General features: G+C 47.4%; 1 protein-coding gene across 1 annotated transcript in view; it reads right to left on the bottom strand.

Annotated features, from left to right (window-relative positions):
- Positions 1-24,075, bottom strand: part of LOC116948469 (TNF receptor-associated factor 3-like) — a 47,663-nt gene extending 23,588 nt beyond the window's left edge. Inside the window, exon 1 of the mRNA XM_032965163.2 lies at positions 23,937-24,075. The gene's annotated coding sequence lies outside the window, so the exon portion shown is untranslated. The remainder of the gene's footprint in view (positions 1-23,936) is intronic.
- Between the last annotated feature and the right edge of the window lie 2,999 nt (positions 24,076-27,074).

Raw genomic sequence — 27,074 nt, 5'->3', positions numbered from 1 at the left:
AGAAAAGCAGAAATTAGCAATTAACAAAAAAAGGGCAGGAGATTACACGTGGCGTAACCCAAAATTCAATTCATGTACAAAGGGGAGGAAAAAAAGGGATGTTGACGATTGGTAAACTACGACCGGTAGCCCTGTGGGAGCAACAGAAACAGCAAATGCGTGACAGTGAAAGAAACGTGAAACGAGCTGCGGGGTTTTATGCACGAAGTAATCGCACAAGGATAGCGATGTTTCAAACGTCACGCCCGCATAAGCAATGAGAAAAATCCAAATGAACTCGTTTAAAAATGATTTTTTTTTTAAAAACAACGGTTTTATTGACAACTTCGTTTAAACTCGCGGTCTATGAGAAGTTCGTCAGTGTCGCCTGAGACACGCGGCGCCTGCGTTTTGTGCGAGCCGAATCCACAGTTTTAGGCACCGCGGCGTTTTTGACCTACACACAAATATATATATAAATAATAAAGCGTCCATACAAAATGTCAATTGCTTTAAAGTAGCGAATTAATTGATTGATGCCGATTATGATACAGGCATGCATTGTCACCGGATCTGAGTACGTGTGCAAAATGTGGAATTGATTGGACAACGGAAAGTGGACGAAATTTTGATCACAAGATTTGACCACGACAGAGGAATCAAGTCAAGTAAAATCGTTGAAAAAAGAAAAAGTTTCACTTGGGGAGGGTCCAAAAACTAAGAACCATCATTTTGAAAGATTCACTCATCGGGCAGTAAGCCCCAAATTCGAAATTACTTTAAATGTTGTCCTAAACACATAACAATATACAATCCTCATCATCAGTGATCATCTTTCCTTGCATTGCCAGCCCAACTTTTGATTAGAAAAAGTCAAATTATCCTGTCGCTTTCATTTCTTTCAGCAATTAAATCGTAAGGGGTTCATATCGTTGACTGTACACCAACATCGGAGTTTTCAGGTATTCAATTCGATGTTTTGTTACTTGAGTTTTAAGGATACAGTACTTAGGCTATTACCACGGGGTTTATTAAGCTAAGAACACGAGCCCGTCTGCTTCACCGTGGCCACCAGGGGCGGAGCCACAGGGGGGGCTGGGGAGGGGGCTGGGGGGGCTTAGCCCCCCCTGAAATTTTGGGAAAGTAATCGGGATAACCGGCTGTTGCAAAATGCTGCAGGCTGCCACCTCGTGCTGCTGCCCTGCAGGCTGCCACCTCGTGCTGCTGCCCTGCAGGCTGCCACAGGTGCTGCCCTGCAGGCTGCCACCTTGTGCTGCCCTGCAGGCTGCCACCTTGTGCTGCCCTGCAGGCTGCCACCTTGTGCTGCCCTGCAGGCTGCTTGAGCGGCAGCCTTTCGAACTCATCGAACTTATCAGCCACATCAGCGGCTCCGACCTATTTATAAACTCCGCGTTCAAATTCAATAAAATTTGTTTTATACACTTGTGGCGCCCATTGGGAAACATAAACACACTGGATATCTCAGAATATTGAAGGCAGCCCCCCCCCCAAGTCAAAATCCTGGCTCCGCCCCTGGTGGCCACCGCCGATCCCCCATTACATAATTTTGCAAGAGCTCGGACAATGTGTGCCGTGGTGGCGTCAGATTCCACATTTTTTTTACGTCAAAGTTGAAAAATGACGCTGCTAATTACTCCAACTTTATTACACGCAGCAAATCAATATCCCCCTACCGCAAGACCTCGGCAGGGCACGGGTAAGCAAGCGTTGTAAATGCGTGATTATTACATGAAGGCCAAATTGCATTGTATTATAATTCCCCTCGCAAAAGGACGGTCCGACGTTGCAGTCTGTGCCGCGACCTCCTGCCAGCGGGCGTTTCGACACTTCACGTGGCCTTAAAGTGCACCTACCCTGGCACAGACGCCATGGTGATGTCCCCGCCACTTAGTGGCATATGGTGGTTCGTTGGAATTTTAACTTGCTGACCAGCCCCCCCCCCCCCCCCCCCGACTGGAGATATGTGAAAGAGCTTCATAGTTCATCGGATTTCTCCAAGATAAATAAATATTCTGATTCTACATAGTCACAGTATTCCTATATATTGTACAGGGATATCTATAGTATACAATGATAAGTATAGTATATCTATCATATAACTACCAATAGTATACAACACATAGTTGAGTAGACAATGATAAGTATAGTATATCTATCATATAACTACCAATAGTATACAACACATAGTTGAGTATACAATGATAGGTATAGCTATAGTATATGACTAATCTATCGTATAGCGATAACCATAACATACCACACTGGGGTTAGTGGTGTACTCGAGGTATAAAACCACAGCCGTCGATAGGGAGGTGCGGGGAATGGGGCAAATCACACTGTGGGCCTCCCAACGTCCCGGTGGCTAGGAGGGTATACAGGTCATGGGTTCGATCCCGACCCTGACACCTGCTGTATATTTGGAGTTTGCGTGTCTCTCTCTCGTTATCATGGTGGCTAGGAGATGTTAACTACCTCGCCGTGTATACAGAATGTTGTGGGTTCGATCTCGACCCTGACGCCTGTTGTATATTTGGAGTTTGCGTGTTTCTCTCCCCGTGGTCGCGTGGATTTTTCTCCGGGTCATCCGGTATTTTCCCCTCCACATTTAGACACATGCGTTTAAGCGTATTTGGCTGCTGCTTTAAATTTCCACTTGATAAGCCATTTCGCTGAGCTATCATTTTATGGCCTCGTCGCTTCTGAAAAAAAATATTGCATCTGACACCATGACGCTGAAACGCGGGGCCCCCAAAGCGCGGGGCCCGGGGCAATCGCCCCGATTCACCGAACCCTCGGGATGACTCCCGACATACCAACAGTGTTGTATGCAATAGGTATGCTATAGGTATACAACACTAAAGTTATGCCGATAGTATACTGTGCAAAACTGCGGGTTCATATACCATAGGTACACGCCCGGCAAAGTTTCCATGAACTTTTCCGTCGGTGGCTGGGTGTAGGCGGAAACCTATCGCATTGCGCGATGAACCCGGCGACCCCAGTTCGAATTCCGCTCACAGCTAATACCGGTGACGATAATCTGAACCGGTTCAGGGCCTCCTGTAGGTCGACTCGGCGTCAAATGAGTACCTGGTGCAGTGTGTAAACATCGCCACCGGGGAGACAAAGGCGGCCGTGCTGACCAACCAAGCCCCTTGTATGCCGTGCTGGCCTTCACAGGCGCTGCTGCTCGCTAACAGCACTTGCCCCAACAGTCTGCTAAGGCAATACGGGGAGATGCTTGTCTTTGTACGTGCGAGGGACCACCATGACCTGAGGTGGAGTGCCGGGGGGGCGGAAATGCGATGGTCACAGCAGCGATTAAACAGGAGCCTCTCCTCCCCTCCTGCCTGCAGCGACGTTTAAATGTGGCCGCGAGCCTAGGGATGCCTCCCCCAGTGAGAGTGTGCGTGGGCCGCGGAGAAAAACCCTGTCAAGTATCCTCCGTGCGGGCGTTATAATAACTCGCATCGGACACTTGACAGTGTAACCCCACCACCACCTCTCACACGCTGACATCGCATCGCCACGCGGCTCTTCGTTTCCTCGCCAGATTCCACCACGGTTGATCGCCACTTGAGATTATCCGGAGCGATCGCGAGTGGACGGTAGAAGCTGATCCTTTGCAAATGTCCCACCCGTATCACCCCATTCTTTCCCGACAGGTGATTGAATCCTGTGAAAACTTCCGGCTCGAAACGAAAGGGCGCAAAACGATTGAATGACTGTATTTAGATTGGTGGGAGACGATGCATCACCATCATCATCACGAGCCATGGGCAGATAGGCGGTAGGTGTCCACTCCCCACGTCATTTGTCTCCACTTTCCTCCGCCTTGTGCCAATATGCTCGAGGAGTGCCACATCTTTCTGGCACCAATCTTTGTCGTTAAGCCATTCTCTGTTAGATCTTCCCGTACCTCGGATTAGCACGGTTGGCTACGTACGGTGTGAAAAAAATTCAACTTACATACTTCCATTTTTAAGACAATGCTTAAGCTTTGAATTGAAAAGTTTGCTCTATAATATCTCCCTATTATTTCCATGAGGTTTCTACACACGGATCTCTCCCCCGTATGTTGATAAATGAATGGCCAAGAGTACGTCTCTCCACATAGACAAAAACATTTTATTTTAATCCATCGATCAAATGTGCCTTTTGTATCATCCTTACCCAGCGACATTTATTGAAACAGGCTAATTCTGGGCCGACTGCACCTTTCCGACTTCTCATTAGCAAACAGCTCAGAGCGTGAAAATATAAGAATAGCTTTTACCCTTTCTGGCAATAAAAACCGATTATTAAGGCGTTCAAACACCAAAGTAGCAAAACCTTCTCACAAGGAATCAAGTCTGCATTAACCACATGGTACTTTTGGTGAACATGCAAAGAAAACCGTGCTCGGATCAAATATCATGCATTGTCTTTGAAACTGATTGGCCTGCACCAGAGACAGCAGCCTTGTTCAAGGCCTCGTCTCACCGCCAGTGTCGCACCAGAGAACGAACGCCAAAAGCAGCTCAGAGCAGACGTGCGCCGTGACCTTGCCACCAGTACGCATTGCCGGAGTCGGCATTACAACGGGGATGACGTCAACGCGTCGCCCTTCAGCTCTACGAAGCGACGTCACCGCGTCGCGGTCCATCCTTACAAAGTGATGTCACCTCGTCGGCGTTCATCCGTAAAAAGTGACGTCACCACGTCGCCGTTCAAACCTAGAAAGTGACATCACGTTGCGCCGTTCAGTTCGACAAAAGTGACGTCACCACGTGGCCGTTAAGCCCTATAGTGACATCACCACGTCGCCGTCCAGCTCTATAAAGTGAGGCCACCACGTCGCCGTTCAGCCCTACAAAGTGACGTCACTACGTCGCCGTTCAGCCCTACGAAGTGACGTCACTACGTCGAAATCCACGAGCGTGGCTCTTTGGTTCTTTCGGTAAAGTCACGTGGAAAGAAAATAAATTAAATAATAGAATACGACGTTTCGATTGCAACACAAGCAGTCGTCATGAGGTAGAACTAAATTTGTGAGAGAGACAAAACACAGACACGGAGACACACAAGCAGAGAGAGACAACACAGAGACACAGAGAGACACAACATAGACACAGAGGCTAAGGAAACGATGACGTCATGCCTAAACATCGGCTTTAAATGTAAATCAATAGGGGGAGGGGGGTCCAGGTGAACTCAATAAAACCGGGGTCACACGACCAGAATATTTCAGCTCCCCACTGGATTGGAAAGGAACACTTTTCTTCTTATTCTTCGGGACAAGATGTTGTTGTTGTTCATTGGGAAGGGCGGAAATTTTACGTTAATGTCCTCTGCCAGGGAAGCATTTTGATGCGGAGCGTGACGGACAGACGGACACTGGCGCATGACACAACAAAGATCCCCCGTGCAGCCTAAACAGACTGTTGGGGCAAGTGTTGTTAGCGAGCGCCTGTAAAGGCCGTCAGGGCACACGAGGGGGTGGATGGCCAGCACCACGCCCGGCCGCCTGTCTCCACCAATGGTGACATTTACGCATCGCAACAGGTACTCATTTGAGGCCGAATCGACCTACGGAAGGCCCAAAACCGGTTCAGATAATCGTCACTGGTGTTGGTGGCCGTGAGCTGGAATCGAACTCGGTGGCCGGGTTCGTAGCGCAAGCGTCACCACTCCCCCCTCCACACACACAGATGTACGTATGACTTTGACGAGAGTTTCCATTCACAAAAACATTCTAACCGGTCACGTTCCCATAACCTGGGCTGTACCCACACCTTGGGGATACGAAACTAAAGGGCAGCGATTAAGCAACCCCCATGTGTAGGCCGGGTGTGGTGGCGCACACAAAGACAAAGATCCCCCGTGTAGCCTTAACAGACTGTTAGGGCAAGTGCTGTTAGCGAGCAGCACTTATGAAAGCTGGCACGGCACACGAGGGGGTGGGCCAGCACCACGCCCGGCCGCCTTTGTCTCTCCCAGTGGCGATGTTTACACACAGCACGAGGTACTCATTTGAAGCCGAGTCGACCTAGGGGAGGCCCAGGTACCAGTTCAGATAACCGTCACCGGTGTTGGCCGTGAGCGGGAATCGAACTCGGGTCGCCGGGTTCGTAGCGCGGCGCGCTGACCGCTACACCACCGCTCCCCGCATAAGCACGCACACAAAGACAAAGACCCCCCGTGTAGCCTTAACAGACTGTTGGGGCAAGTGCTCTTCACGCGATCGGGTGCCAAGCCGGCTGCGAGTTGGCCAGGAGACGCGACAGTGCAGCAAGTAGGTGGCTCACGTGTATGCACGTTTAAGCATGCCAATGCAGGGCTCCTCCTGGGACTCCGAAAGAAGTATCTGCACTCGCAGTGCGTTCTCTGGGTACCGTATATGGATGGTCAATAGCTGAGCGTAATTCGATTACTGAAATCAAGGATGTATGTTGAACTTATTTCGCAGTGTACGTAGCCAACCGCGATAATCGGAGGTGCGGGGGAAGGACAACAAACTAAACACAAAAAGCAGTTCTAAATAAACGAAGTAGGATTATCAAGATTACGGTTTCTGAATAGGGACCGGTTGATCTACTATTTATGGTTATATTAAAACGTTACACTTTGCAACTAAAGTTAAAATCCTGGAACGCGCCCCTACTGGACATCCGTCAAAAAAGAGCTCCACGGCTCATCGCATTCCCCCTGCAGTCGAAATAAAGATTCTCACTTAGGCACCCCAACCCAGTACAAGAAGGGCAACTCGTAAATGTGCAAACGCTTTCTGCCCCGACCGCCTCCCGTTGGCGTCCCAACCACCGATACGTGCCAAGTTTGTTCTCTCAAACTGCCTATTTCTCTCTCTCTCAAAATTTACCAGGCTCTCATAGGTCCATTCGCTCTTTCTCTCCCCCGGCAGCTTCGGGGTGGATTTCCACACAACTCTCTCTAAATATTTACCAGTCTTGCTGGGTCTTTCTCTCCCACTGCCGCCGCAGGGTGGATTTCCACACAGCTCTAATTTAGCAATCTTTGGAGAACGTAATCAAACAGGCTATGCGTTAAGTGTGTGTTAGCCGACTCTCTGCATTGCATTGCATTTCCAAAAATTTGCTAAGTTTGTTCTCTCAATACCAGACTTGCTGGGTCTTTCTCTCCCCCTGCCACCGCGGGGTGGATTTCCACACAGCTCTCTCATTGACATGCTAATGTCTCTGCTCCAGCAGACCCACACCTCTCTCTCTGCCACCTCCCCTATCTCTCTATTTAAAGCCACGACACAGAGGCATTGGGTCTGTGTTGTGTCTCTCTGTGTTGTCTCTCTCTGCTTGTGTGTCTGTCTGTGTGTCTCCATGTCTGTGTTTTGTCTCTCTCTCAAATTTTGTTCTACCTGATGACGACTGCTTGTGTTGCAATCGAAACGTCGTATTCTATTTAATTTATTTTCTATCTACGTGACTTTACCGAAACAACCAAAGAGTATGGACTGAATAGGCATGGCTCTTTACCCCAAAATTAAAATTTCAAAGTGTTTTCACGCACATAATGAAAAGGGTGGAAATGGCGATGCAATTAGTCTGGGTCAACATAGGATCAGCTAAAGCAGCTGCAGCCTAGTAATAGCACAGCGTTGTCATCTGTCAGCCCAAACCAGCCCGATGGATGGGAACTTTGGGTTGCACATTTTGTTACAAACCCAGCGAAATTAGATTCCAGTTCACGGCTCACATCAGAATAGCTATGTATCTTCAACTTCCTTTGCAATGTACAAACTAAACACAATAAAAAAAACATCCATTTAAGTCCAAGAAACTCTAAAATACTTTTAGCTTTTTACACATCCAAATGCAGGAGGACCCTTCTGCCCAAACTCGGGACTCGCTCTCCGAGGCTTTCCTTCACAATCATAATAATTACTATCGCGAATGCGGTCGTCACATTTCATTACTTATAAAGTTTATGAAAGGCAGAATTCTAATCGTCAGGAGGGGTCCCTGAATTGCAATGTTCGGCAGTCCCTTTGGAACGAGCTGTCTTACACGCAAAGGCCCGCGCAGATGGCACCGACGGGGTTCACGCAGAGACGCAGCTTCGCCGTACTGACACACTTCTTTAACCAGCTGGGTAAGCTCAGCGGGTTTTGGGATTTTCACAAAAAAAACTCCCCGCAACCCACCGACCCCTCACTTTAAAAAATGATGGGTCACCACGTCCGGCTCAAAATAAGTTCACATTACTTATTAAACTTCAAGTAAAACGATAGGCCCGAGACCGATTCCTCTGGCGCCCTTTCCGCGTCGAGTTTGTACGATCTCCATCTGTTTCTGCATGGCTTTCTCTGGGTGCTCCGGTTTACTTTTGACGATTTAACTATTTTTTTAACCAGGTAAGGCCCAGAAGTTACACGGATATCACAAATGATAGCTCAACAAAGTGGCTTATCACGTGGAAATGTACAGCAGCCAAAAACTCTAAACGCGTGTTTCTAAAAGTGGAGGCAAAACTCGAGAGTGAAAAACTCCAAATATAGAGGCATCAGGGTCAGGATCCTGTATAGCAGACGAAGTAGTTAACATCACGCCACTGCAGCAACCATAAATAAAATATGCCGTGTAACTGGTTTTGGCAAGACAACGCCAGTGTGGCAGGATCCTTCTTAAAGAGTATTTTGGACCCAGTGTGGGTGTCATGGGTTAAAAAATATATATAATGAAACATCAATTATAGTACTTTTTTGTTGGGGAATTCCTTTCTGGTTGGAGGAAGAGAAGGGTGCCTGGAGTCAAAAGGTAATCAGTCTTTCGGCAGAAGAGCCTGTAGGGTTTACTTAGGCAAATGCAAGGAAATCCCTTGCCCCAGGGTGGACGGTAGGAGGAAGAGAGATTAGACGGAACAAAGGAGGCAAGTGGGAGTCTCCAAATACACACGCTTACAAACAACAACAGCCGCACGCTCCACTAAGTGGCGGTGTTCATATGTGTGTGCCTATGCACACAGAGGAGTGGGAGTGTGTGTCGCGGTTAACCCATTGGGCTACAAAAATCCGACGGCCCGAGTTCGATTCCTGCTCACGACAGCCAATATCAGTGAAGAATATTTGGCCTCAATCGAATATCTGGTACGGTATGCAAACATTAGCACTGGGGAGACAAAGGCGGCCGGGCGTTGTGGTGGCCACCCCACACTCTCGTGTGCCGTGCCGGCCTTCATAGGCGCTCGCTAACAGCACTTGCCCCAACAAGTTTGTTAAAGGCTGTAGGGTGGATCATGGCTTTTTTTCCCCGTGCACACACATGAACAGGAGAAAAATCCCCTGCGTGGAGCCATACAAACGGTAGTAGCTGTTAGCGAGCCTCAAAGAAGTCCATCCTGATACATGAGTGGGTGGTGTGACATGCACCACTCCCAGTCAGTCGCCTTTGCTACCACAAGTTCTGTTGATTACGAACGGCACCAGATACTTACTTAAATCTGAGTCAACCTATGCGAGGCTCAAAACAGGTTCAGACATGATCCGCCGCCGAGCTAATCTATCGCCGCCGAGCTAATCTAACCCAGACCACTGGGATCGTAGTACATGAGTCCTAGGGCTCGCACACTAAACTAAGCTATTAAACTAAACAATTTTTAATTTTACCAGGTAAGGTCGACTGAGCTACGGAGCTCTTTTTCAGAAGCGACCTGGCCACAAATGATCATTCAACTAAGTGGCTTACCACGTGGGAATCCGTAGCAGTAGCCAAACACAGTACTCTCAAAGCACATTCATTCTAAATGTGAAGGGGAAAAAACCGGAGGACCCCGTTGAAAATCCACGCAACCACGGGGAAAGAGAGACACGCAAAGTCCAAATATACAGCAGGTGTCAGGGTCAAGATCAAACCCACGACCGATTGGATACTAGGGGAGGTAGTTAACATATCGCCAACGTGGCGCCCATACAAGTACCTCCCCTCCATCCCCCGTAGACGTGAGAAAACAAACAAAAAATCATATTCTTGGTTCTTTCGGTAAAGTCACGTAGAAGGGAAACAAAATAATAGAAATATATTGTTTAATATTTTTTATTATTGTTTTATATTTTTATTATTTTATTGTTTCCCTTCTATGTGGTGACTTTACCGAAAGAACCAAGAATATGAATCCCTGCAGTCGCGAAAGCTTTATATCAAAATAAAATAAAATAAATCACTCGATTTTTCCAAGAAGCTGTCAATAAGCGATGAAGGAAAAGGTAACATGGGAGTGAAGAAGATGCTGGGGCGAGTCAAACTCCGACTGTGATTTTAAATCGTCATTCTGAGCGTCACGCCCTTGAGCGCCGCCTGGACGGATATAATGACTGTCACCATTGTATTTGCAGATTTTAGAATATGAAATTTCAACCAGTGGCCATGAGGCCACCACCCACTGCAGATGAGCAACAGCCCCCAAGGCTCGTGACAATCTATGAACAATGTTGACACGCAAACCGCGAGTGTCATTAATTGTCCTTGTGGGACAAGTGGGTGGACATCCGATTGAGGTTTTTACACTTGTTAAAAACGAAACGAAACTATTTTTATTTCACCAGGTAAGAGGCCTACTCAGCCACACAGCTTTTTTTCAGATGCGACCTGGCCACATCTGATAACCCAAGGAAGTGGCTTATCACGTGGAAATTCAAAGCAGCCAAATACAGTAATCTAAACGCACGTCGATTATTAACGTGGAGGGGAAAGCCGGAGGACCCGCATACAAAAAATCCACGCGACCACGGCGAGAACATGCAAACTCCGAATACACAGGCGTCAGGGTCGAGATTTAACCCACAACCTCTTGTATACCGGGCGAGGGAGTTAACCTGGCACCGCGGCACCCGCAAAACGTTCTATGGGCGAGCAGGCATGGCTAGCACCACTCCTGGCTGCCTTCGTCTCACCAGTGCTGATGTTAACATGGCTCGCTTCGTGCCCATTTAAGGCTAGGTCGAGCTAGGCTGGCCCCAGACCGGCTCGTAGGCCATGTGCCACCCACGTTATATGCTCAACGAAGTGGCTTGTCATGTGGAAATTTACAACAGTCAAATACTCTTAAATACATGTTAATTCTAAATGTGGAGGGATAAACCGGAGGACTGGGGGGGGGGGGGGGATGGAACGTGCAAACTCCAAATATACAGGCATCAGGGTCAGGATAAAACCCATGACTTCCTGAAGAGCAGGCGATTTAGTTAACATCTCACAAACGCAACGCGCCATTTATTGCCAGGTCTTTTGCGAGGTGCCAGTAAAACTCAAAAAGCCGAAGCACCTCCATATTGAAACAAGCGAGGGATAACATTTACGTCCGTTTTGTGTACTGTATGTCGAACTTCTTTCGCACCGTACGTAGCCAACCGTGGTCATCGGAGGTGCAGGGGAAGGACAACAAACTAAATACAAAAATAAAAAATGTGTTGTTAAAACCCGCCACCACCCGACACAGCCAACTTAGTAAGGGTTGTCACATAGACAGAACATGCCAATTCGTCACTAGTGTGTGTTGTACTAGTGACGAATTGTGTTGGGTGGTGGTGGGTTAGAACGACACATTTATATATTTACACGATCTAACCCAAAAACCTCTATTATAGATGATATTGGTCACGAAAACCTACATGTTAAACTAAATCCAAAAAGCAGTTCAAGAAATGAGTTTGTCAATCTAGATTATTTAAAAGTGCATAGCTCCAATGGCTTCCTAATATCGAAAAGAAGAGCGTTCCAGACAGCCACAAAAGATAATTTGAAAGCACGCGATGCAGCGGACCCGTCTTTGTTTCATAGCTAGCAAAAAGCCGCTGCGAGGATGACCAGAGTTCGTGTGATGGTTTATGCCAGCGGTAAACATTCCATATTCCAATGGTGAGGGGCCAGTCTCTCCAAAGTGCGACCACTGTTTACCTACCACCAAGAGGTATTTAACGATTAAACCCCTCATGAGTTCTGATGAAGACAGGTTGGTGTGTTGATCCTAAACGAGGCTCAAAACATGTGACGATTCAAATGCGAGTCGATCGCTCTGACCGCAGCGCTACACTCATAGGTCACGAAACATAAACAGGACTCTGTTAAATTATAACATTCCATCTGGACCAACGGCATAAAAGATCCAAAACGATCCTTTTTTTCACCGAGTTGAAGGGACGCGATTAAACGCGTACTCACAATTTACTTAGAATTTTCCATTTTCAGCTGGAATCATTACACATAATCGAGTCAAATAAGGTGAGATTAGAGGAAAAGCTGTTACACATCGGCCTGCACAGGCTGCCTTGTTTGTTGGTACAGTAGTTGTAGATGGGGGAAATTCCCATCAGCATAGGCGCCGGCAAAGGAGTGATGATGCAGGAAGGACTTTGCGCCTTGTCGCAGCATTAGGTTTTGTTGGCAACCGCTGTCACCAACGATGATTCGACGACATGCGATGATAAACTCGGCACGTTCCTACCCTAACCCTCCGCCTGCCCCGAGCACGCAGAATGAAGGAGTCCGTTTCCCTGCTTGACCGTAGCTGTTAAGAGGGATTCTGCAAACCACCCTTTGGGGCGGCGACACGGCACAGTGGTAGCGCATTCGCCGTTTGTTACAGTGGTTCGTGGTTTGAATCCAGCGGCTGCCCTGGTTAATACTGCGAGTGTTCTAACCGTGACAATCCTACTGCATGCCATCTGCTTCACGGTGGACGTTAAAATATCCCGTGACGTCGTTTGCAAGATGTCGTGCCGTTGTGTGCTAACGTCAGGGAACAAATAAGCCAAATTCCAAAATAAACCACAAATTACTCAATCGGGATCATACAACTTGGGAATCGTGAAGCGTCTCAAGGCTGACTTAGAGGAGAGGAGGGTTTATTTTACCAAGTAAGGCCCACTGTGCTATGTAGCTCTTTTTCAGCAGTGACCTGGTTATCACAAGTGATAGCTCAACGAAGTGGTTCATCATGTGGAAATTTATAGCAGCCAAATACTCTCAACGCATGTTTATAAATGTGGAGCAAAAAAACGGAGGACCTTGAGAAAAATCCACGCGACTATGGGGAGAAAGACACGCAAACTCCAGTAGGCGTCAAGTGTCAGGATCGAACCCATGACCTCCTGTATACCAGGCGAGGTAGTTAACATCTCGCCACCGTGGCGCCTCTAAAGGTCACAAGGGATTGAAGTGGAAGGGGAAATATGACAGAGAAAAAGGAGACAGTGGAAATATTTACAATAACAAGCAGAGCCACAGTTGGATAAAACACGCAACAAATGGCACAGCAGGGAGCACATGAAGTGTATCTGCCAGTCATCTCATTGAACCTATATCACCTGGGTCTATCCCATGATCGACCAGCGTGGCTTCAACATTTCACGTGGCCTTTAAGTGCACCTAGTCTGGCACAAGCACCTTGGTGATGTCGCCGCCACTTAATGACGAACGGTGGCTGTTGTTGGAATTGGATCCATACGTGTATTAATGCGTGCGTGCATGTATATACAAGCACGTTGCAAGATATCTATAACAAAACGAAGAGAGTTTATAATTAACTGGAATTGTGCTTTGGGCTTCATTGGGATTATATTAAAGTTACACGGAGAAAATCCACACTTTTACGGCTGGAATCAAGTCTCTCCATAGGCTAACCACGACTGGGGGCAGATGTAATGAGCTTATATGACGCAACTAGCAACTCACAGTCGCGAGGATCATAAATTAAAATGCAAGTCAGAGGTCAATTTAGCCCAATTATACCTCTGCAGCTTGACCTATGAAGAAATGTGGAAATTCCACCGCTTGCTCAAGGCCATAAACGCAGAAGCGCTACCGCCCCCCCCCCGCCCCCCCCCCCCCCCCATTGCTGCTGCTGTGATGGGGAATACGAAGACCACCGTCTTAGGAGGAACCACACCATGTGCACAATTTGAAAAAAAATAACAACCCCCAAGGAACACACTCATGATGATTCGTGAGTCATTAAGCATATTGCTTCATTAACAGGCAGCGGGCAACTCTCATGCAAATGAGGCAGAATTTTGTGGTGGCCTTTAATCCAACAAACACAGACCGAGGCTCTGGGCCAAAATGTGCATTTTTTGGATCATAAGCAAAAAAAAGTGAAAATCCACAACCTGCCAGGAGGTACACAGTAAGGTACGTGGGTTCGTGAACCCACGTACCTTACTCGGGTTTCCTTGCATATGCAAATTATATTTTGTTTTAGTGTCCTAAAGGGCAAAAGCTGTCAATCCACTGCTGGACGATAGCCTGTCCTCACAGTTTTAGTCTGGGGGTTGGTTCACAATACTTCACCACTCTGATCATTACAGGCTGGAGGGTGTCGGCAAGACCGATTTGGATGTGACTCACCACTGATGTTAGCCGTGAGTATAATTGAATTCGTTTCCGCCTGGTTCATCGCACGGTTCACTAGGCACTGCATCGCCAGCTCCAAACGCACACAAAACACTCCTTGCAAAGGAACTGGGCAAACATTCCAATGCAAGACTTCCAAAAGATGCTTCTGAGAGTCGGCAAGTCTTTCCGAAGGGGAATTACACCGGCACGTATTTTCCATTATCGCTACACGTGGCCGAGGAGGGCAGGGTGACATATATTCCCAAACGCGACCCGAGCTCTTTTCATGGCAAGTAGGAACGTGCTGAACCCAGCTGAAGCTGCTTCTGTACCCAAGCCCGAACGTCTCAGCAGGCTTTTGACGAGGTGCCAAGTAACAGGTTACAGATTGACGTTGATCGTTTACACGTACACGTACGCCTCATTTGCTTCTCGTGGGTTTTTTCCGATGGTACTTTGAACTTTTTTTTTATGCTCGATGCTGTTGGCTGGAATGAGAATGAAAGAAAACAAATAGAGACTGACGGTACAGGGAGTGTACAGACAATATGAAATGGGAGAAACGATACATAAATATTATGTATCTATTTTTTTAACTAAAATATACATCACCAGGTAAGGCCCACTGAGCTATATTGTATAGCTCTTTTTTTTAGCAGCGACCTGGGCGCAAATGATAGCTCAACGAAGTGGCTTACCATGTGGACATTTATATCAGCCAAATACTCTTAACGCGTGACGTTGATTCTAAATGTGGAGGGAAAAACCGGAGGACTCGGAGAAAAATCCACACAACCACAGGGGGACACATGCAAACTCCAAATACAGGCATCGGGATCGAACCCATGACCTCCTGTATACCAGACGAGGTCGTTAACATCTCCCCACTGCGGTGCCCAAACAAGACGGTAGGGAAAAGCAGACGGTACAAATTTCAGACTGCCAACAGTAAAGATGAGACAAACAGCACAGACGAGATACACAATGATGACAAAACGAAATGAGACGGACAATAACATATGAAAGACAATGTAAATGGGATAATACATTGAAATCAACTGTTTAAAGCCCTTTGTCACTCCACTGCTGGATGAATTTCCTCCCCACATCGTGTCAGTCATAGGGGTTGTGTGAACATACTTCACCACTCTGGTCAGTGTGTGTACGTGTTGGTGAATGGGGGCACAGGAACGTACAACTCTTTAGCTGTAACCATAAGCTAAATCACGAAATTCACCTGATCACAGCGGGGAGGAATCATTTACACGTAGGGATGAGGGACAGCCAATTAATCAACTCCAAAACACTCCGACAAAAAAAATATCGTGGTCGATCACTCAGGCCCACTTTATAAAATTGTGACCGGCCCCCTCAAATCCTTCCTGCTGAAGGTGGTCAACCGCCTACTAAATCACATCCAGCTGACGATTCCGATATTACCAAGCCCCCTTACCCATCACCTCCCGTCCAGCGGCACACACGTGGGAACAAAGGCGAGACCTTCCCCCCCACGCCCCAAACTCGTTTTGTGTTATACGATGAGTCGAGTTATCGATCCGATAAATCGGTGGAGAAATCGATTACTCGACAAATAAGAGAGCCTAGCTCTCAACCCGTATGCCTACGTGACCCGTTTTGAAGGCTGGATTATCTGATCTCAATGAACTTGGCGTTCAAAGTCCCGGCAAACTCAAGCTGCCGCCCCGCCCCGCCCCCCCTGCCAATGCCACAATTGAGGAATTTCTCAATCGTGGCGGTGGCGAGGCGTTGCTCCTTAACAAAATGCGGGGTAATGGCGCAACACCTACGGCACACGTTAACTGACGCGCGCACTCTGAAATTTTACCAAACGGGGACTTAATTCAAGCGTCGGGATTCTAAAGCAGGTTCGGTGGGAGACTCTCAAAACACGCACAAGCCATAAACTACAAAGATTGACAAATATGTCACTGCCAGCTGGAGCCAGGAATAAAAATGGTATTGGCTTGCGTCCGAGATCCCGGCACGTTGGAAGTCGAGAGCTGGTTGCTCACTCAGGGTTCGTAAAACTCCATGAACCCGCTGGGCCCCGTGAGGTAGCCGAGAAACGGCAGCATAGAGAATGAGTAGGTTCAGAGACACAGGCTTGGGTGGACCTGCTGAGTGTTATCTCCTCACACCCCAAAGGTGGTTTTAAACAGGGAGATGGTCACACATGTATGCAGGTACGCTGTACTTCTTTCGCACCGTACGTAGCCAACCTTGCTATGTGGAGTTGTGGGGGAAGGACAAACTAAACACAAATTTTTTTTTAAACATCAATTTTATTCCAAGAAACTCTAGAACACTTTTTTTTATTACACATCTCAATGTAGGACCCTTCTGTACACGTCTGGGGATTTGCTCAGGCTTTTCTTAACAATCACAAGCACTGTATCACAATTGTTAGAAAACGTCTCCCCGCTAAACTGAGCAAGGGGCAGTACTAACCTCTCTACTGGCAGTCCTCCTGAGCCATTGGATGAACATTCAACATTCTAACATGGAACTAAACTAGTTTTATTTTACCAGGTAAGGCCCACTGAGCTATATAGCTCTTTTTTCAGAAGTGACCTGGCTATCACAAATTATAGCTCAACTAAGTGGCATATCACACGGAAATTTATAGCAGCCAAATACTCTAAACGCATGTTGATTCTTAATGTGCAGGGGAAAAACAAAGGACCCGGAGAAATATACACACGACCACGGGGAGAGAGACGCAGACTCCAAATATACAGGCGTCAGGGTCGGGACCGAACCCACAAACTTCTGCATAGCAGGAGAGGTAGTTTACAATTCGCCACCGTGAACGACATTCCCTTTGCAGTGGCCATAACACATCTCACAAGATAAGACTATCTGCTAGGGACCCCAGAGAGTTGATGAGACTCGAGTGAGCCAACTCCCAAGTGAGATGTCACCTCGCAAACCTCCTCCGCGTGCGAGTCAAGTTCTCGAACGACAGAGCTGCCCGGTTGTTCCGAGTAGTGACTTACGTCTCGGCCAGTAGAACCTTGACTGTTTGGGAGTGTGGTGTAAGAATCTGCTGGCGTAAGAAGAAAACTAAAAATTACCCACTTAGATATTTCGGTCAGGTGAAGTGTAGCGAACTTCCTCGAAAATAAGTCCACTTTGTACGCAATGTGATTCCAGTACAGTACTAAGCAATCGACATCTGACGGTGACTTCACATTTTAAGAAATATATTTATCTTTTACTAAAATTGTATCCACATTGTGGCGTCAGCGTCACGTGAAGAAGCATCCATTTGCACCGCTCGCTGAGCAGTGCAATTCTTTGTGTTAGATAGCAGCCCACAGAAGTAGATATCAGAGCCTCCTCTGAGATCCTTTCACATGACCTCTGGTCCGCATAATAGAGGGCAGTCCTTTCTTACCTACCCTGCCAGAGGAAGTAATGTTTGTCACATGACAGTTAAACAGTCATTGGTGACTAGGCTGAAACCAACTTGTGTTAAAACATGGCTTAAAATAATAACAAAAAATCTTTCAAGGCATTCTTCCACTAAGCTTGCTCACTCATGCCAGATTTGAATAGAGGCAAATGTGACCTATCTGAAATACTGCGTGTCGTTTAGAGATAACAGATGCCCCTTTATCTGAACAGTCAAAAGGCACGTCATGTACCGCTGATAAATTAATCTGTACACAAGCTGCCATATTGACATGCTAAGGTTGTACAGAATAGGTAGTTAACCAAACACATAAAAGAGTTTGTTTAACATGTTTTATATAACTTTTCATTACGCATTATGCAAACACGAACGGGTGCATGACACTGTTAATGTTAGTGTTATTACGATTCACGTCCTTTACAGGGGTATGACTAATCTTCAACATTCATGGTCACAATGTGGTGCAAGGGTAAATTCTTCAACCCTGTGGTAAATGTAGTGGCGAATAACGGATACAGGGGTCATTGCAAGCTCATTACATAATGTCAGTCGGTGAAGACATGCCAATTCGTCACTCGTACAGCACACCGGTGTGTTGGAGAGCCAAGCCACGACATTTACAATCTGAGTAAGACGTTTCACCAGTTATTACAACTAGCTTCATCAGGTGCCTGAAGCATTTATATATTTACGCGACCTAACCCAAAAAAAACCCCTGTATTTTGGATATTGGTCGCGAAAACATACATGTTAAACCGGTGAAGACAGTTGGCATCGAAAAGGTTTTTCTGCTCCAACTGCCCTCTGCTGTCCATCATGTAGCCTCGCTGCCTATAACACTTGTTATTCACGGCAACTGCCCATCCACGTGACAACCAAGTTCGACATTGCTCGCTGTGCGTGAGAATAGGCGAGATTGGGCATATATATATAAAACACCAGTGGGTCACAGGAAACACCCATATAGCCATGACAGAGAAACCCACTCGCAAACATCAAGAAAATTGTCACGACTCAGGGTTACGAAGACGGTGCGAGATTTGATTCGTTACGTAACTCTGTGGGAAAAGGAGTGGCCACGAGTGACTTGCTGGGTCCACATGAACTCATGGCACACAACATAAACGAATAAAAAAAGCGTTGACTGACATACGCGATTGGTCGTGTATCTGAACATATGAAAATGTATTAGTTTGCAAACCGGTCCATTGTTACAACTCTGTTTAAGAGTGTAAAGTGTGTATACCTCTCAACACATAGCACACACTCATGCACTGTGAAAACACAATGGTTTAATTTGTGAGTAGCCAATGAGGTCGCCTCTCCAGTATGTTGCAGTAATGAGGGAGCTGGGTGGATTACAAAGCTCAGAATGGCTTTGTCTGAGACCTTGAGCGGGCACGGCTGAGAACCAGGGGTCAAAATCTGCGTTTCAGCCAACCTCAATTGATGTTTTACCGGATTCTCAAGTAATGGTCTTCAAAGTGTGTACACCTTTGTTATTTTCACTTCACTTTGCCTATCCCAGCTCAAGTGGCTTTAATTGTGCAAGTGAATGACACATAGAAGAACCGCTCTTAGTAGAACGTGACGTGGAGCCATCTTCTTTGGTTCTTTCGGTAAGTCACGTAGAATGAGAATAAAATAATGAATTGATAAAATAAAATAACACAATAATATTCTCACGACGTTTCGGCCACAACACAAGCGGCCTTCATTCTCATTCTACGTGACTTTACCGAAAGAACCAAAGAAGATGAATCCTTGCAGTCACGAAAGCTTTAAATCGAAAAATGTGACGTGGAGCGTTTTCTACTTTTTGGGGAAACAGAGGCCCCATTGGAACCATTCATGACTGGGCTGACCAGATCACGGATTTTATGTAATGTGTTGAATCGGACCTGGATCCGATTCAAGATTTTGGAGATATTTTTTTGTGATCCCTGCAATGTAGGGTAAAGTGATGGTTTTGAAAGGCTCCTCAAGAGGGTCCTTCTTCATGGTTGGAGTGATAGCTTTGCGGATTGTGTAGTCGCAGTAACCATTAGCCTTAAGTGCTTGGTGTACGTGCTTGAGTTCACTGGCTATGTGTTCCTTGTCGGATATGCACTGGGCTCTATGGTGCAGAGTTTTGATGAGGGAATTCTTCTGGGATGAATGGTGGTGGGAATCCGGATTCAGGTAAGCATCCGTATGGGTAGCTTTCCTGTAGACAGAGTGGCTCATTGAACCATCAGGTCTCTTTTTTATTAGGCCATCCAAAAAAGGTAGCTTTACATCTTTTTCGACTACCATGGTAAATCTGATGGCTGGGTGTATGGAATTGATGTGGTCGAGGAATTGGTCTAGAGCAGGCCAGCCATATGGCCGGATGACAAAAGTGTCATCCACGTACCTCTTCCATAAGGTTGGGCGCAGAGTGGCAGTCTGGATGGCGTCAGTCTCAAATTTCTCCATGAAAATGTTGGCTACAACCGGAGATAGGGGGGAGCCCATTGGGGTGCCCTCAGTTTATTTGTAGAAAGTTACATTCCAAGTGAAGTATGTATTGGTTAAGCAGTGTCTCACCAGGGGGGGTACCTCGGTGTTTAGTCCTTGATGAACCAAGCCTTCAATGATTGTGATGGTGTCAGGTACAGGAACTTTGGTGAATAAGGAAACTACATAAAAACTGACAAGCAGGTCGTCTGGGGACAAGGGAAATACCCGTGATTGTCGATACCAGGCGAGTAGAATTCTGTATCGCAGAGGTAGTTTTTCCAGTGAAAGGCCACAAGATTTCTGACAGAAAACGAGCCAGTTTGTAGGTGGGGGAGTTGATAGTAGAGACGATGGGACGAAGGGGTGTATCTTATGTATTTTTGGTAAGCCGTATAATCTTGGTGGCCTGGCAGCAGAAGGTTTCAAAGAGAACTGTTTGGTTTGATTAATTAATGCGGTTGAATCAGAAATGATTTTGTTGGTTTGTATGACAAGGCTGTTGGTGGGATTTCTTTTTATTTTTGTATAGCTGCCATCGTTGAGTAATTCTTGAATGTTGTTGTTATATTCTATTTTATCCATGATGATAGTGGCATTGCCCTTGTCGGCTGAGAGGATGACAATGTCATCCCTCTTTTTTAATTTAAATAATTCAAAACGCTCATCTTTGCTGAGGTTGCTAGCTGGCATCTTAGCGTTTTTGAGGGTTGCAGCGATTTCAGATCTTGCTACGTCTGCAGCGATGTGAGAGCCACGTCTACTTGGGCAATGATATAATTAACTGGTATGTGGTTAGGTGTGACTGCAAATTTTAGCCCTTTAGCTAAAACGGATTTCATACCATCGGAAATAGAACTGTTACTGCGATTATTTATGACTTTGTTAACGTCTAGCTTTTTGGTGTGTGGGTCTGGTCTTTTGTTGGAGAGGAGGTTAAATTTGGAAATCAGGTTGTCCTTACATTTGGTCGACATAGTGGCAGCTGAAGAGGCAGTCATATTGTCTACATGTTCCCAATCCGATGTGGACATTGTTGCCGTCAGTGATAAGTGTGATTTGTAGAGTGTCTTGTCTAACTGATCTAGTTCGGTGCGTATAAGTCTGATTTTCTCTGAGATAAGAGCTAAGCTAGTTCTGGAAAGAATTCGTTTCGAATTAGAAGAAGTTACAGCAGCAGAGGTCAGTGTAAATGTGATTGGTATTACCCCAGTCACGGCATCTCTTCATAAAGATGAGAGACTCGATCAGCTGAGCCTTCTTATCCCGGAGTTTGTTATTTTATTGTTTCCCTTCTACGTAACTTTACTGAAAGAACCAAGAATGCAATATACAGTACTTTCATTTTGACTCGGGGTTTTGTTAAAATCCGTCACCAAAGAATTTCCATACAAACGCGGGCGTCACTCACTTCCCGTTTACACATTTGGGAAATGTAACAGCCATATAGCATCGGTACAAGGCGTTATTTCTCCGCCAATTACGTCAGCGGATCGTTAATGGCTCACCCAGTTCCAAATAAGAGAAGTTGTAGTCGGGGACAGGAGATTGTAATCGAACATCCGGTGAACATTCCCAGATATTTAAATTGTTCCTCTGGCACAAATGGAGCTAACACATGTTATTAGAGCACAACAAGGATATAACTGATGTAATACACCATCATGGCCAAGTAGGAGCCCATTGAAACCGGAAGTCTTTTGCTGGGGTGATATTTTAACTACTTCGCTTGATATACAGGGGGCCGTAGGTTAGATCCAGACCCTCACGCCTGCTGTATATTTGGCGTTTGCGTGTTCTCCCTCGCCGTGGTTGAGTGGATTCTTTCTCCGGGGACACCAATTTTTCCCTCCACATTTACCATAAACACGCATTGAGAGTATTTGGCTGCTTTTAAGTTCCACACGATAAGCCACTTCGCGGCGCTATCATTTGTGGCCAGGTCGCTTCTGAAAAATAACGTTATAGCTCAGTGAGCCATACCTGCTAAAATTAGTTTTTTTTATGAATAAAAAACCTCATGGCGGGAACCCGGGGTCCCGAATAAACGGAAGTCAAAATTGTAAAAAAAAAGAATTGGCCCACAAAAGCCGCGACCCACCTGGCGCGGATCATTCTGTTATCATGTCGTGTCCAAGCGCAGCAGTGAGGACGAATGCGCAGAATAAACACAACTTTGATTCACGCATCGTGGAGAGCTCGTCGAGAGGAACAGATTGCCGGTATCGTTCGCCTTCGACAGACAAAATTACGTCGCAACGCAGTTCGTGCGAGAGCCGGGGGCCGATGGGACCCCGGGGCTCCCGCCATAAGGTTCATATGTAAAAAAAAAGTGCAATTAGAGCTTAACCACACACAGCTCAGGGATGTCCGTTCGCTCATCAGCAGCAGGTACAGAACGTCCCAGAATAAATAAGTCATCCAAACACAAGCGTCGGTAACCGAATTAAATTATCGAGTCCGACGACAAATGACCACAATAACAAAGGGCACCGCGCGTGACCGGCGAGTAACCCCACAGGGGCATGCGACGCCGCTCTGCTCACCGCGCCCACTGCACCCTGCAGATTAACACCAATACACACTGCACCCTGCACATGAACACCGTTACACACTGCACCCTGCAGATTAACACCAATACACACTGCACCCTGCAGATGAACACCGTTACACACTGCACCCTGCAGATGAACATTGTTACACACTGCACCCTGCAGATTAACACCAATACACACTGCACCCTGCAGATGAACACCGTTACACACTGCACCCTGCAGATTAACACCAATACACACTGCACCCTGCAGATGAACACCGTTACACACTGCACCCTGCAGATTAACACCAATACACACTGCACCCTGCAGATGAACACCGTTACACACTGCACCACTCGCACCGCGCATACTGAACGCAGCGCGGTCGCACATCACCCAGCCGTCCGCACATCGCGCAGCGAATGCGCGCCCCATCCATCGCGCACCGTCAGCTGTTCACGCGCAATGCACTATACGCGCCACGCTGGAAACCACTGTACACGCACTGTACACACCACGCCCGCCAGACGCTCGCCGACTGTATCCACACTTATCGACCGCACGCTACAATAACAACACTCCACTCGAGATGCGCCCCACAGGTCTACAACTCCACCGGTACCCGCATCCCGGTCGCACTGTAAACAGTGCGCGCGCACTGTGCAAACCGCGCACTGTGCAAACCGCGCACACTGTAAACACCGCGCACACTGTAAACACCGCGCACACTGTACACACCGCGCACACTGTACACACCGCGCGCACTGTACATACCGCGCGCGCTGTAAACACCGCGCACTGTACACACTGTAAACACCGCGCACTGCACACCGCGTACTGTAAACAGCGCGTGCACACTGTGCAAACCGCACTGTACACACCGTGCACGCGCACTGTAAACACCGCGCACTGTAAACACCGCGCACTGTACACACTGTAAACACCGCGCACTGCACACCGCGTACTGTAAACAGCGCGTGCACACTGTGCAAACCGCACTGTACACACCGTGCACGCGCACTGTAAAACCGCGCACTGTACACACTGCGCGCGCCCCCATTGTACCCGCGCCCGGTTTAATCGCGAACTGTGCCCGCTGCACTGTACTCGTTGCACTGTACCCCGGCCTCTCACTGTACTCACCCGTTCGCTCCCCGAATTAACGCAGTTTCTCGACATCGAATGCGCGCGGTCGCCGGCTCCGCTCGCGAGCCACGTAAAACCACTTCGCGGTAACGGAGAACGACGGCGATAGCGGCGATAATGAACGATAACGACAACCATGGAGGAGCGCCGCTCTTCTCTCGCCCCAGTTTGAACGTCACGCGAGGAGCCCACGTGACGCCCGCGGCGCGGCGTCATTGGCCCGCTGGCTCGTGACGCGGGTCCCTGGGAATTCCCAACGGTTCGCGTGGGCGGGAAAACCCCAAACTCGACCCTCGCCCTCCCCCACGTGACCCTCGCTCATTGAACTCTTAACCCCGCCCACTCCCCGTGTAACCACCCCCCCGTGTATTACTATAGAAGCCCGCCCATTTTTTGTAACCCCGCCCATTTATTGTAACCCCGCCCGCTCTTCTTGTAGCCCCGCCCACTCATTGGTAACTCCGTCCACGATTGTTGTAACCCACCCCCGCCCACCCCTAAGGTATCCCCGCCCACTCCCCCTCTGTAACGTCACTCGCTCACTTCGTGACCCCGCCCACCGGGGGAATTGATCGTCTCTCGATGTTCTCGACTCAGACGTTTGAAAGGTCACGACCCCACCCCCGGGTGGCAGCTGTTGTTGAGGGCACAATGCGACCGCACCTGGCATGAAAACGACCGTGTAAAGGCCCAATTAAGTAATGTGGGGTTTACATTTTTTTTGACGTGGCAGGTTTGGACCCCTGAATCCGACACACAATGCTCGACTCTTGCGAATGACATCACGGGGTTATTCCTACCCCCCCCCCCCCCCCCAACATTCACTGTGAAGCAGACTGCGGTAGTAATGTTCTAGTTAAACACCTGCGGTATTATTCAGGGCGGTCGCTGGAATCGAACCGTGAACCTCTGCAACGAGTGTCTCATGATAGAGTACCAACCAATCAGTGTACCAACTAGTACCAACCATGATAGAGTACCAATCAGTGTTCTTCACTAATTTCCAGAGGGAGGTAGGGACAATTCGCCGATGAGACATCACTGTGAAGGCCGCCACACATTTGACACCAGTGGAGGCGTTGACACCAGCACGATGACTATGATGATGATGATGGGGCGGTGTTTTAATTCTTTGCGTAGTCAGGGGCCGCACTGAAGGCCACCAGGGGCCACCAGTGGCCCGCGGGCCTTGCAATGAAGAACGCTGCGATAGACCAACACAGTGTGTCTCTGCATCATAGAGCCCGGCTGCTGATGAGACCCTGTTTGTCAAAACCGGTCCACAGCTTGCTTCTATTGAATCAATGTTGTTGAAAACTATGCACTACTCTCCAGAAGGCCGTGAGCCGATGAGTTGTGTCAAGAATACTTGGAGAGACAGATGTGAATGAGACAGTGTCAACCTAAATTTTGATTTAAAGCTTTCGTGACTGCAGTAATTCATATTCTTAGTTCTTTCGGTAAAGTCACGTTGAAGGGAAACAATAAAATAATAATAATATATATTTTATTTTACCGAAAGAACTAAGAATATAGTGTCAACCTCGCTATGTTCTTACTTATATTATCGACAGGAACGCTGATTGTTGTGCTATTGTTTGCACCCTCCTACAATGATCATCATATTTTGGTTTCTAAAAAAAAAATTTTGGTTTGGCCATGTTTGTTTGTTGTAGTACGGAGTTAGACTGATGGCCTTAATCTAAGTTGTCTTGTGATTGTTGTTGTTTGACTTGCATCCCACTAGGATTTTTGCACACAGCGTTGGTGTACGGTGCTTTTCCTGGAATATTTTGCTGTATTTTCCTGGATTTTCTGTTTGCACAGTCACATAGTCACTTTAAGATGTTTTCTTGTTCATGTTTTTGTTTTTTGTTTGTTGCGGTTGCACCCGATTCAAGAGCCGAATGGCTGACAGGGCTGTACCAAATAAATGAAAATGAAATGAAACTGAAAAATCCCTCCAAAACAGACACAACGAATGACAATCACTTTGTGGGAAGTGAGCAGTGGTCGCATTTGGGAATGTGAGATTTCCACCACTCGTGTAATTGCCACCAAGGGCATGGAGTTGAAGCCAAAGGAGGTGGAAACCCGCCCAGAGAGAGTACGTCCAACACGGAGATGGAACGATGGAATCAGCTCGTGCGTAGCTGCTGGGTGGATTTCTACATCGCAGGACTATCGGAGATGGCAAAAAGCTTGGGGAGGGGCCTTCATCTGGCAGTGGATTGACCATGTCTGACGATGAACGCGTAAATTCAGTGTGGTTGATGGAGGTTATGCGTGTATGCATGAACTTCTTTCGCACCATACGTAGCCAACCGCGCTAATCGGAAGTGCGGCGGAGGGTGGGACAACAATCCAAACACAAAAGGCAGTTCTAAAGTTTCGCAATCTGACGTCGGAAGCAAGGGCGTTCCAGACGGCCGCGAAAGAGCATGTGAAAACGCGCGACGCTGTGACCGCCGTCTTTGCTCCGACGGTCAAGCCCCAGCCGCCGCTGCTTCTGCTTCTAATGCGATGATGGCCGGAGTTCCCGTGGAGGTTTATGCTCCCTTTCACGAGGATCAGCGAGGTGGTTGTGTGTGGTTCATGCGTGGACAAGCGCTTTTGCGTGTGAGGAGTTGCGACGCCCTTCTTATGGCTTTGGAGAAGCCACTTTTTTTGGGGGGGGGGGCCGGGACTTGTTCACATCGAGAGCCATGAGGTTGCAACAACACCTTGTTGCCCTAAGTTCTTGTTTTGTTTGTTTCTTACGCAACATGTAGTTGACAGGTGAGCATGTTCACCTGTGCAGGGCGGTTTGGCAACGAGAAGATAAAATGTCTTTCCTTTTTTTTTCAAAAACAGGAAATGCACGTCTAAAAGCCGCGTTGCAAGACTCAGGGATTTCCCACAGACTGTGCTAGAAAAAAAAATTAATCTGTAAACATCCAAGCAAATCGCTATTTATAACCAATGGGGGTGCGTATTATATACTGCTTAGTAAATCTAAGGAATGTACATGACGTGCATTCATTATCGTGTGGATTGTATCCGATTACTCTGGTGGATTTCCCTCGCATACGAAACACTCAATAAAGAATCGGCCAAAACCTGACAATGCTGGACACTCCTGGAAAGGAAGCTTGA

The sequence above is a fragment of the Petromyzon marinus genome, chromosome 33, assembly GCF_048934315.1.
Source record: "Petromyzon marinus isolate PM22_M1 ecotype Great Lakes invasive population chromosome 33, UKy_Petmar_22M1.pri1.0, whole genome shotgun sequence".
In the NCBI taxonomy this organism is placed as follows: domain Eukaryota; kingdom Metazoa; phylum Chordata; class Hyperoartia; order Petromyzontiformes; family Petromyzontidae; genus Petromyzon; species Petromyzon marinus.
Note: the sequence above shows the minus strand (reverse complement) of the source record. Positions and strands in the feature narration are given on the sequence as shown.